The sequence below is a fragment of the Lutra lutra genome, chromosome 5 (assembly GCF_902655055.1).
Source record: "Lutra lutra chromosome 5, mLutLut1.2, whole genome shotgun sequence".
Taxonomy (NCBI): Eukaryota; Metazoa; Chordata; class Mammalia; order Carnivora; family Mustelidae; genus Lutra; species Lutra lutra.
In genome coordinates, this window is record NC_062282.1 from 152,067,533 (window position 1) to 152,078,327 (window position 10,795).

Consider the following 10,795-nt stretch of genomic DNA (forward strand, 5'->3'; position numbering starts at 1 on the left):
AATGGTTGAAAATTTCCCAAATTTGGAGAAAAACCGCACATTTGAGAAGTTCAATGAACTATAAGTAGGATATAGTAGGGGCCCAATACAAAGGTGTCCACAAGCAGATGTATCATGGTAGAAATGCTAAAAGACAAAGACAAAGAGCAAAATCTTTAAAACAGCCAGAGAAAAATAAATCATCATCTACAGGAATTCCCCAGTAAGAATAACAGCTGACTTCTCAGCAGAAAAAATGGATGCCAGAAAACACTTGGGTGCCATATTCCAAGTGTTTAAAGAAAAAATCTTGTCATCCAGGAATCCTATAGACAATAAAACTTTCTTCCAAAAATAATAAAGACATTCCCAGAAAACAAAATCTGAAAGAATCTGTTGCTAGAAAATCCACCTTACAAAAAATACTACAGATTTTCTCCAGATTGGAAGCAAGTGATCACAGATAATTCAATTCTACATGAAAAAACAAAGACCACCAATAAAGGTAATTATAAAAGACAGTATAAATGCATATTTCTTTTCCTTTCTATTAGTAACAGATTTAAAAACAATTATATAAAACAATATGTATATGATTACTAGTTGATCCTTTAATATATAGAAATGTAACATATGTGCAATAATAGCACAAGGGAAGAGGGTGTGAGAAAAGCTATATCGGGTTGAAGACATGACTTCAGACAGTAATTTGAAGCCACAGTAAAAAATAGAGAGCCAGAAATAGTAAACAAGAAGGCTAAAATTGTAGAAGCTGTAACTATATACTTGATATCCCTTCTTATCTCAGTTTATACACACACAAATACACACACACAGTTTACACACACACACACATGCACGTGCACACACACACACAGTGGAATATTATTCAATCATACAAAAGAATAAAATAAGAATGAAATCTTGTCATTTGCAACAACATGAATGGAACCAGGGAGTATAATGTTAAGTGAAATAAGCCACTCAGAGAAAGACAAATCTCATATGATTTCACTCAGTTATGGAATTTAAGAAACAAATGAACAAAGGAAAAAAAAGAAAATGAGACAAATCAAGAAACAGAGTCTTGGAGAACAAACTGATGGTTATCAGAGGGGAGGTGGGTGGGAGGATGGGTGAAATACATGATGGGGATTAAGGAGTACACTTACCATAATGAACACTCAGTAATGTATAGAATTGTTGAGTCACAATATTGTATTGTATTGTACACCTGAAACTAACACTGTATGTTAACTAGACTGGAATTAAAATAAAATTTAATTAAAAAAAAAGACATAACATTTAATTTAATTTAAAAAATAAAAGACAAAATTTTGTGAAGTTCTAATTAAAACTATAAAGTTTTAAAAGTGTATTTCATTTGTAATAGGGATGAAATATGTATAACTATAATACCACAAAAAAAGGGGGAAAGGAAGTGGAGCTATATAGCAGTAATATTCCTATATTCTACTGGAATTACATTGGTATAAATGTGAGTAGATTCTGATTGGTCGAGATGTATGTGTAAGCCCAAGAGCAATCACTAAGTTTAGTTTGAAAAATTGTTAAAGAAAAGAAATGTTACATAAGAAAATATTCACTTAGGGTGGCACAGTCAGCTAAGTGTCCTACTCTTGGTTTTGGTTCAGGTCAGGAACTCAGGGTCGTGAGATCAAGCCCTGAGTTGGGTTCTGTGCTCAGCAGAGTTTGCTTTGGATGCTCTCCCTCTCTCCCTCCCACTCATGATTGATCTCTCTTTCTTTAAAAATAAATAAATAAATAAATAAATAAATAAATAAATAAACCTTAAATAACAGTCACTTATTGTGAAAGAGAATAGAAGAGCAATAGATGAAGAAAATAGAATAACAAAAAAGATATGAGACATATAGAAAACAGGAAAATGAGGTGGTAATATAAACCCATCATATCAACAATAACATTAAATGTGAGTGAATTAAATAATCCAATCTAAAGGTAGAGATGATCAGACTGTACAAAAACAAGATGCAACAATAGGCTCTCTACAGGATACACACTTTAGATTCAAAGACACAAATGGATTGAAAGTAAAAGGAGAGAAGAAGATACATCATGCAAACAGCAGCCACACAAAAACTGGAGTGGCTAGGCTAATATCAGACAAAATAGCCTTTAAAACAAATGATGTTATTAGATATAAAGAGGAACATTTTATAATGATAAAGGGATCAATCCATCCTGAAGATATAGCAATTATAGACAAATATGCTGACAATTATAGACAAATTGTTGGAGATTTTAAGCCCTACTTTTAACTTTTTTTTTTTTTTAAACACAGGGCTTGAACTCATGATCCTGAGATCAAGACCTGAGCTGAGATCAGGAGTCAGACACTCACCCAACTAAGCCACCCAGCTGCCCCTAATCCCTACTTTTAACAATGGATAGACCAAGTAGGCACAAGATCAACAAGGAAACAGAAGACCTGAGTGATACTATAAACCACTTGGATCCATAGAACCTACAGGACATTTAACCTCCCAACAGCAGAAACATACATTCTTCTCAAGTGCACAAGCAAGATTCACCTGAGGAAACCAGGTGCTCGGCCATAAAGAAAATGCTGATAAACATAAAACAATTGAAATTAGACAAAGCATATTCTCTTACAACAGTAGACTGAAATGAAAAATCGATCATAGAGAGAAATTTGAGAAACTCAGAAACATGCAGAATTAAACAACATATTTCTAAATACCCAATGGTCAAAGAAGGAATCAGAAAGGAAATCAGAAAACAATTTGAAGTGAATGAGGGGTGCCTGGGTATCTCAGTTGGTTAAGGATCAGACTGTAATTTTGGCTCAGGTTATAATCTCAGGGTTGTGAGATTGAGCCCCTGCATTGGGCTCTGTAGTGAACATGGAGCCTGCTTAAGATTCTCTCCCTCTCCCTTTGTCCTCCCATTCCCCAGATCATGCACTCTCTCTTCTTCTCTCTAAGATAACAAAACAAAACAGAATAAACCTGAGGGGCTGAATGCCATGAATTTTAAAAATCACTGGGACTTAGGGCCTGGAGCTTTAAAAGTCAACTGACCCAGCACTTGGTGACCAGGTAGAGTGAGTGATAGCTGGGTTGCCACACTTAAAGAGAGAGCAGCCTGCACAGAGAGGCAATATAAAAATGGCAGTTGACATAATGCCAGGGCAAATGGGAGACAGATCTGGCATAGAACTAGGGGCCCAATACAAATTTTGCTAACACTGCTGCTCTGCTCCCAAGTTCCCTGGTATACATGTCCCCTCAGAGCTGGCCTGCATGGGTCCCACTAATACCACAGAGAGCAAGTATAGCACACACAGGCAAAAAGTCAGTAAGATATCTGAAAGGAAAAGTGACTCATATATGGCAGGATGGTGTAAGCAACACACATAGGGTACTCTCCTGAAGTGCTAGGTTCTCAGAGGACACTGCACACCAGAGCATTCTAGGACCTTCTCTTCATAAAATCACTATTTTCAAGAGCAGAAGACATATATGACTTTCCTAACACACAAAAATAGGTAAAGTGAAGCAGAAAAAATGAGGAGACAGAAATGTATCCCAAATGGAAGAACAAGATAAAACCACAGCCAGAGATGTAAGCAAAACAGATAAGTAACATGACTGATACAGAATTTAAAGGAATGATCATAAAGATACTTACTGGACTTAAGAAAAGAGTGGAGTACATCAGTGAGACCCTTAACACAGAGATAAGGAATAACATAGTAGATATAAAGATTTTGATGAATGAAATGAGAAACATGCTGGATGGAATGAACATCAGGATGGGGCAAGAAGAGGAAAGAATTAGTGAACTAGAAGACTGAGTAACAGAAAGTAATCCAAGCTGAAAAAAAGAATTACACAAAATGAGAATAGACTTAGGGAACTCAGTGATTCCATCAAACGTAACAACATTATTATTATAGAAGTCTCAGAAGAAGAAGAGAGAGAAGGGGGGAGAAAATTTATCCAAAGAAATAATAGCTGCAAACTGCCTTAACTTGGGGAAGGAAACAGATATCCAGATCCAGGAGGCACAGAGAATTCCTATCAAAATCAACAGAAACAGACCCACACCAAGACATACTGTAATTAAGTTTTCAAAATATAGTGATAAAGAAAAAAAAAAATCTCTAAAAGCAGCAAGACCAGAGAAGTCAGTGACTTACAAGGGAAAACCCATAAGGCTAACAGGAGATTTTTCAACAGAAATTTTGCAAGCCAAAATGGAGTGGCACAATATATTCAGTATGCTGAATGGGAAAAATCTGCCACCAAGAATACTCTATCCAGCAAGTCTCTCAATCAGAATAGAAAGAAGGATAAAGAGTTTCCCAGACAAGTAAAAACTAAAGGAGCTTGTGATCACTAAACCAGACCCGCAAGATATATTAGAGGGGACTCTATAGTGGACTCTATAAGTGGAAAGGAGAGAACAAAAATTACAGTATAAAATTGGAGACACAAAAGCAGTAAAAGTGAATATTTCTGTAAAAAATAAGTCAAGGAACTCACAAAAAATGATATAAAATGTAATAACATATACCTTAAAAGTGGGAGGAGAGGAGCAAAGAATGGGTTCAAACTTAAATAACCATCAACTTAATATAGACTTCTATGTGCAGAAGAGGTTATATACAAACCTAATGGTAACCATATATCAAAAACCACTAATAAATATGCAAGGAATAAAGAGAAAGAAATCCAAATATTTCAACTAAAGAAAAATAAGCAAATCATGAAAAAGAGCCAAAAAAGGATCTGAGAAATTCTTCAGAAACACCATGAAACAAGTAATAAAATGGCAATAAATATATATCTGCCAATAAATACTTTAAATGTAAATGGACTAAATGCTCCAATCAAAAGACATAGGGTGAAAGAATGGATAAAAAAGCAAGACCCATCTATATGCTGCCAATCAGAGAGACATAAAGACACCTGCAGATTAAAAGTGAGGGGTTGGAGAAATTTCTATCATGCAAATGGATGTCAGAAGAAAGCTGGAATAGCAATATATCAGACAAAATAGACTTTAAAACAAAGACCGCAACAGGAGACAAAGACATATATAATCATATGTAATCATAAAGGGGACAATCCAAAAAAGAAGAAATAACAATTATAAATATTTATGCATCCAACATAAGAGCACCCAAATACATAAAACAGCTAATAACTAACATAAAGGAACTAATCAATAATAATACAATAATGGGATGGGACTTTAATATCCCACTTACATGAATGAACAGATTACCTAAACAGAGCATCAGCGGTGTCTAGGTGGTTCAGTTGCTTAAGCATCTGCCTTCTGCTCAGGTCAGGCCATGATCCTGTGATTCTGGGATCAAACTCCTCATTGGGCTTCTTGCTCAGTGGGGACCCTCATTTGCCCTTTCCCTCTGCCTCTTCCCTCTGCTCATGCTCTCTCTCTCTCTCTCTCAAATAAATAAATTTTTTAAAAAACAGAACATCAACAAGAAAACAATGGCTTGAATGACACACTAGACCAGATGGACTTAACAGATATATTCAGAACCTTTCATCTAAAAGCAGCAGAATACACATTCTTTTCCAGTGCACATGGAACATTCTTCAGAATAGATCACATTCTGGGTCACAAATCAGGCCTTAACAAGTACAAAAATACAGATCCCACCATGCATATTTTCCAATATCAATGCTATGTAACTTGAAGTCAATCACAAGAGAAAATTTGGAAAGACTACAAATACATGGAGGTTAAATAACATGCTATTAAACAATGAATGGGTTAATCAGGAAATTAAAAAAGAAATTAAAATACGTGAAAACAAATTAAAATGAAAACACAATGGTCCAAAACCTTTGGGATGCAGCCAAAGTGATCATAAGAGGGAAACATATAGTGATACAGACCCATCTCAAGAAGCAAGAAAAATCTCAAACAACCTAACTTTACACCTAAAGGAACTAGAAAAAAGAACAAAGGAAGCCTAAAGCCAGCAGAAGGTGGGAATTAATTAAGATTAGAGCAGAAGTAAATGACACAGAAACTTTAAAACCCAATAGAACAGATCAATGAAGTGAGGAGTTGGTTCTTTGGGGAAAAAGTCACTGATATTGATCAACTTCTGGCTAGATTTATGAAGAAAAAAAGATAAAGGACCTGAATAAATAAAATCACCAATGAGAGAGGAGAAATAACAACCAACACCACAGAAATGCAAATAATTGTAAAAGAATATTATGAAAAACTGTACACCAACAAATTGGACAACATAGAGGAAATGGATTCCTGCAAGCATAGGAATTACCAAAACTGAAACAGGAAGAAATAGAAAATTTGAACAGACTGATAAGCAGCAATGAAATCGAATCAGTAATCCAAAAGAATCCCAACAAACAAAGTCTAGGGCTGGACGGTTTCATAGGCAGATTCTATCAAACATTTAAAGAAGAGTTAATACCTAATTCTTCTCAAACTATTCCAAAAGGAAAAGGAAGAAAAACTTCCAAATTCATTATATGAAGCCAACATTATCCTGATACCAAAAATGGGTAGACATCCCATGAAAAAGGGCAACTACAGACCAATATTCCTGATGAACAGAGATGTAAAAATCCTCAGTAAAAGGTTAGCAAACTGATTCCAATATTACATTTAAAAAATCATTTACCACGATCAAGTGGGTTTTATTCCTGGGTTGCAAGGGTAGTTCAATATTTGCAAATCATTTTGATACATCACATATATAAGAGGATGGACAAGAATCATACGATCATTTCAATAGATGCAGAAAAAGCATTTCAACATACTACAACCTTCACTCATGGTAAAACCCCTTATTACCTCAATGCAATAAAGGCTATATACGAAAAACCCACGGCTAACATCACCCTCAGTGGGGAAAAACACAGGGATGTCCACTCTTAAACACTGTTATTCAGCATAGTACTGGAAGTCCCAGCCTCAGCAAACAGAAAACAAAAGGAAATAAAAGGCACCCAAATTGGCAAAGAAGAAGTAAAACTTTGAGTATTTGCCAATGACCTGATCATTTATGATAGAAAGCCCAAGAGACTCCACCAAAAAACTGCTAGAACAGATAAATGAGTTCAAAGTCATAGGATACAAAATCAATGCACAGAAATCTGTGACATTTTTATACAGCGATAATGAAGCAGCAGAAAGAGAAACTAAGAAAACAATTCCATTTACAAATGCACCAAAACAAGTAAGATACCTAGGAATAAACCTAACCAAAGAGGTGAAAGACCTGTACTCTGAAAGCTATTAAGCACTGATGAAGGAAATTGAAGAGGATGCAAAGAAATGGAAAAACATTCCATGCCAATGGAATAGAAGAACAAATGTTGTTAAAAGGCTATATTACACAAAGCAATCTATATATTTAATGCTATCTCTATCAAAACACCAGCATTCTTTCACAGAACTAGAACAAACAATTCTAAAATTTGTATGGGACCACCAAAGACCCATATAGTTGAATCCATCTTGAAAAAGTAAAGCATTGGAGATATTACAATTCTGGACTTCAGAGTCTATTACAAAGCTGAGGTGATCAAACTGTATGGTATCGACACAAAAATAGACACATAGATTAATAGAACAGAGGGGAAAACATAGAAACAAGTTAACAACTATATACTCAATTAATCTTCCACAAAGCGGGGAAGAATATCCAATGGGAAAAAGACAGTCTCTTCAGCAAACGGTGTTGGGAAAACTGGACAGCAACACACAAGAGAATGAAACTGGACCGCTTTCTTATACCATACACAAAAACAAATTCAAAATGGACTAAAGACCTAATGTACAAAAGGACACCATAAAAATCCTAGAAGAGAACACAAGCAGTAATCTCTCTGACATTGGCCATGCAACTTCTTTCTAGATATCTGTCCTGAGGCAAGAGAGACAGAAGCAAAAATAAACTATTGGGACTTTATCAAAGTAAAAAGCTTCTGCACAGTGAAGGGAACAATCAATAAAAAAAATCAATAAAACTAGAAGCAACCTATGGAATGCGAGAAGATATTTGCAAATGGCATAGCCGATAAGGGGTAGTATCCAAAATATATAAAGAACTACTAAAACTCAACATCCAAAAACCCAAATATTTCAATTTAAAAATGGGCGGTCAAGAAATGGGCAGAAGCTGGGATGCCTGAGTGGCTCAGTGGGTTAAGCCACTGCCTTCAGCTCAGGTCATGGTCTAGGATCCTGGGATTGAGTCCCGCATCAGGCTCCTTGCTCAGTGAAGAACCTGCTTCTCTCTGTGCCTCTGCCTGCCACTCTGCCTGCTTGTGCGCTCTCTCTCTGACAAATAAATAAGTAAAAAAAAAAAAAAAAAAAAAAAAAGAAATGGACAGAAGACATGAACAGATATTTCTCCAAAGATGACATCCAGATAGCCAACAGACACATGAAAAGATGTTCATCCATCAGGGAAACACAAATGAGAACTGCTATAAAATATCACCTCACACCTGTCAGAATGGCTAACATCAACAGCACAAGAAATAACAGGTGTTGGTGAGGATGTGGAGAAAGATGTGCACTGTTGGTGGGAATATAAACTGGTGCAGCCACTCTGGAAAACAGTATGGAGTTTCCTCAAAAAGTTAAAAATGGAATTACCCTATGATCCAACAATCATACCACTGGGTATTTACACACGGAATACAAAAACACCATTTATAGCAGCATTATCTGTAGTACCCAAGTTATAGAAGCAGTCCAAGTGCCCACGGATAGATGAACGGGTAAAGAAGATATACCTACAATGGAATATTATTCAGCCACAAATAGGGATGAGATCTTGCCATTTACAACAACATGGATGGAGCTAGAGAGTATAATGCTAAGTGAAATAAGTCAGAGAAAGATAAACACCAAATGATTTCACTCATATATGGAATTTAAGAAATAAATGAGCAAGAGGAAAAGCAAAAAGAGAGAGAGAGAGTAAGAAACAGACTCCTTGGGACGCCTGGGTGGCTCAGTTGGTTAAGCAGCTGCCTTCGGCTCAGGTCATGATTCCAGCGTCCTGGGATCGAGTCCCGCATCGGGCTCCTTGCTCAGCAGGAGCCTGCTTCTCCCTCTGCCTCTGCCTGCCATTCTGTCTGCCTGTGCTTGCTCTCTCTCCCTCTCTCTCTGACAAATAAATAAAATCTTAAAATAAATAAATAAATAAATAAATAAATAAATAAATAAAAGAAACAGACTCCTTGTTATAAAGAACAAACTTTATAATGATGGTTACCAGAGAGGGGGACTTTGGGAAGATGGGGGAAACAGGTGATGGGGATTAAGGAGGACACCTGTGACGAGTACCTCATAATGTATGGAAGTGTTGAATCATATTATACACCCGAAACAAATATAACACTGTATGTTAACTAACTGCAATTAAAATAAAAACCTTCAAACATAATCAAGCTCAGAGCAGAGAAATCAGCCTGAAAACTAGGCAGCTTTCGATTTGCAAGTGTTAGGAAGAAATTTGTGTTGAACTCCCACAAAGGCCAAGAATGGATGACTCAGGCCATAGAATGAAGACACAGAATAGGGAAGTAGCTATGGTGTAAGAACCATCTTCCTGGGAAAGACATGCATGTCATAGGTAGACAGGAAGAAATGTAGGGACTCAAGTCTGAGGAGACCTTAGTCCTCAGAGGGGACTTGGTGTCCCCAGTAATTGAGCCTTGTCCCAGGAAGCTGGTCTTGAAATGATGGTCAGGGGATACTTTAGGGCAGAGGCAGTTCCTTGTTTCTTTGCAGGTTGCCTCGGAATAACATGAGCCCCACAGAGGGAAGCCCATGTCCAGCACAGTGCTAGAGGCCCATAGCCTGAAGAAGGTAGACAAGCAAAGGCTGAAGGAGATGCTCCAAGTGACAGGCCCAAGGCAACCTCCCTGAGGGCCCCATGCAGTGCATGCCAGGAAGGCTGAACAGACATTTTGTCTCTGAAGAACTGGTTTCTACCACGCACCCCACCAGGTGTGGCCTGGAGGAAGAGTCACAACAGGAGGGAAACAGCAGGACCTTGGCCCCAGGCCAGTTGGCTATATGCTGGTGATCACAGAAGGGGAGACCCTAACTCTGCCCAAAGCTGCTGAGGGTGGAGAGTGACCTTCAGGAAACCTGTACAACCCCCAAACTTAGATCACCTTCAGGGAAGAAGGGAGGTGATGGAGAGTTGTGGGGGACTTGACAGACCAAGCATTTACCCAATGGAGCCTGAGTCAGCTTGGGAGGATCTGAGATTTAATCTAGAAATGGCTAAAGAAACGAGTGAGGACAGTTTGTTTACAATATCTGTGGAAATGGAGGAGGTTGCCCGATAGTAATTTCACTCAACTGTGGATAAAGAATCAGCTCTGTTTGTTTGTTTCTTCCTTCCTTCCTTCCTTCCTTCCTTCCTTCCTTCCTTCCTTCCTTCTAAGATTTATTGATTTATTTGTCAGGGAGAGAGCACAAGCAGGGGCAGAAGCAAGCAGAGGGAGAAGCAGGTTTCCTGCTGAGCAGGGAGCCTAATGCTGGACTCGATTCCTGGACCCTAGGATCATGACCTGAGCCAAAGGCAGATGCTTAACTGACTGAGCCACCCAGGCATCCCAAGAACCATGTATTTCTGTGCCTCTGAGTTACAATTTGTCTACGTCTAATACTATCAGACTATATGTCTAATACTTCCATAGTTGTGAGACAGAAAAGTCCAAGAAGAGATTTGATTAAGTAAATTAATAGAGCTCCATATCGTGGAATA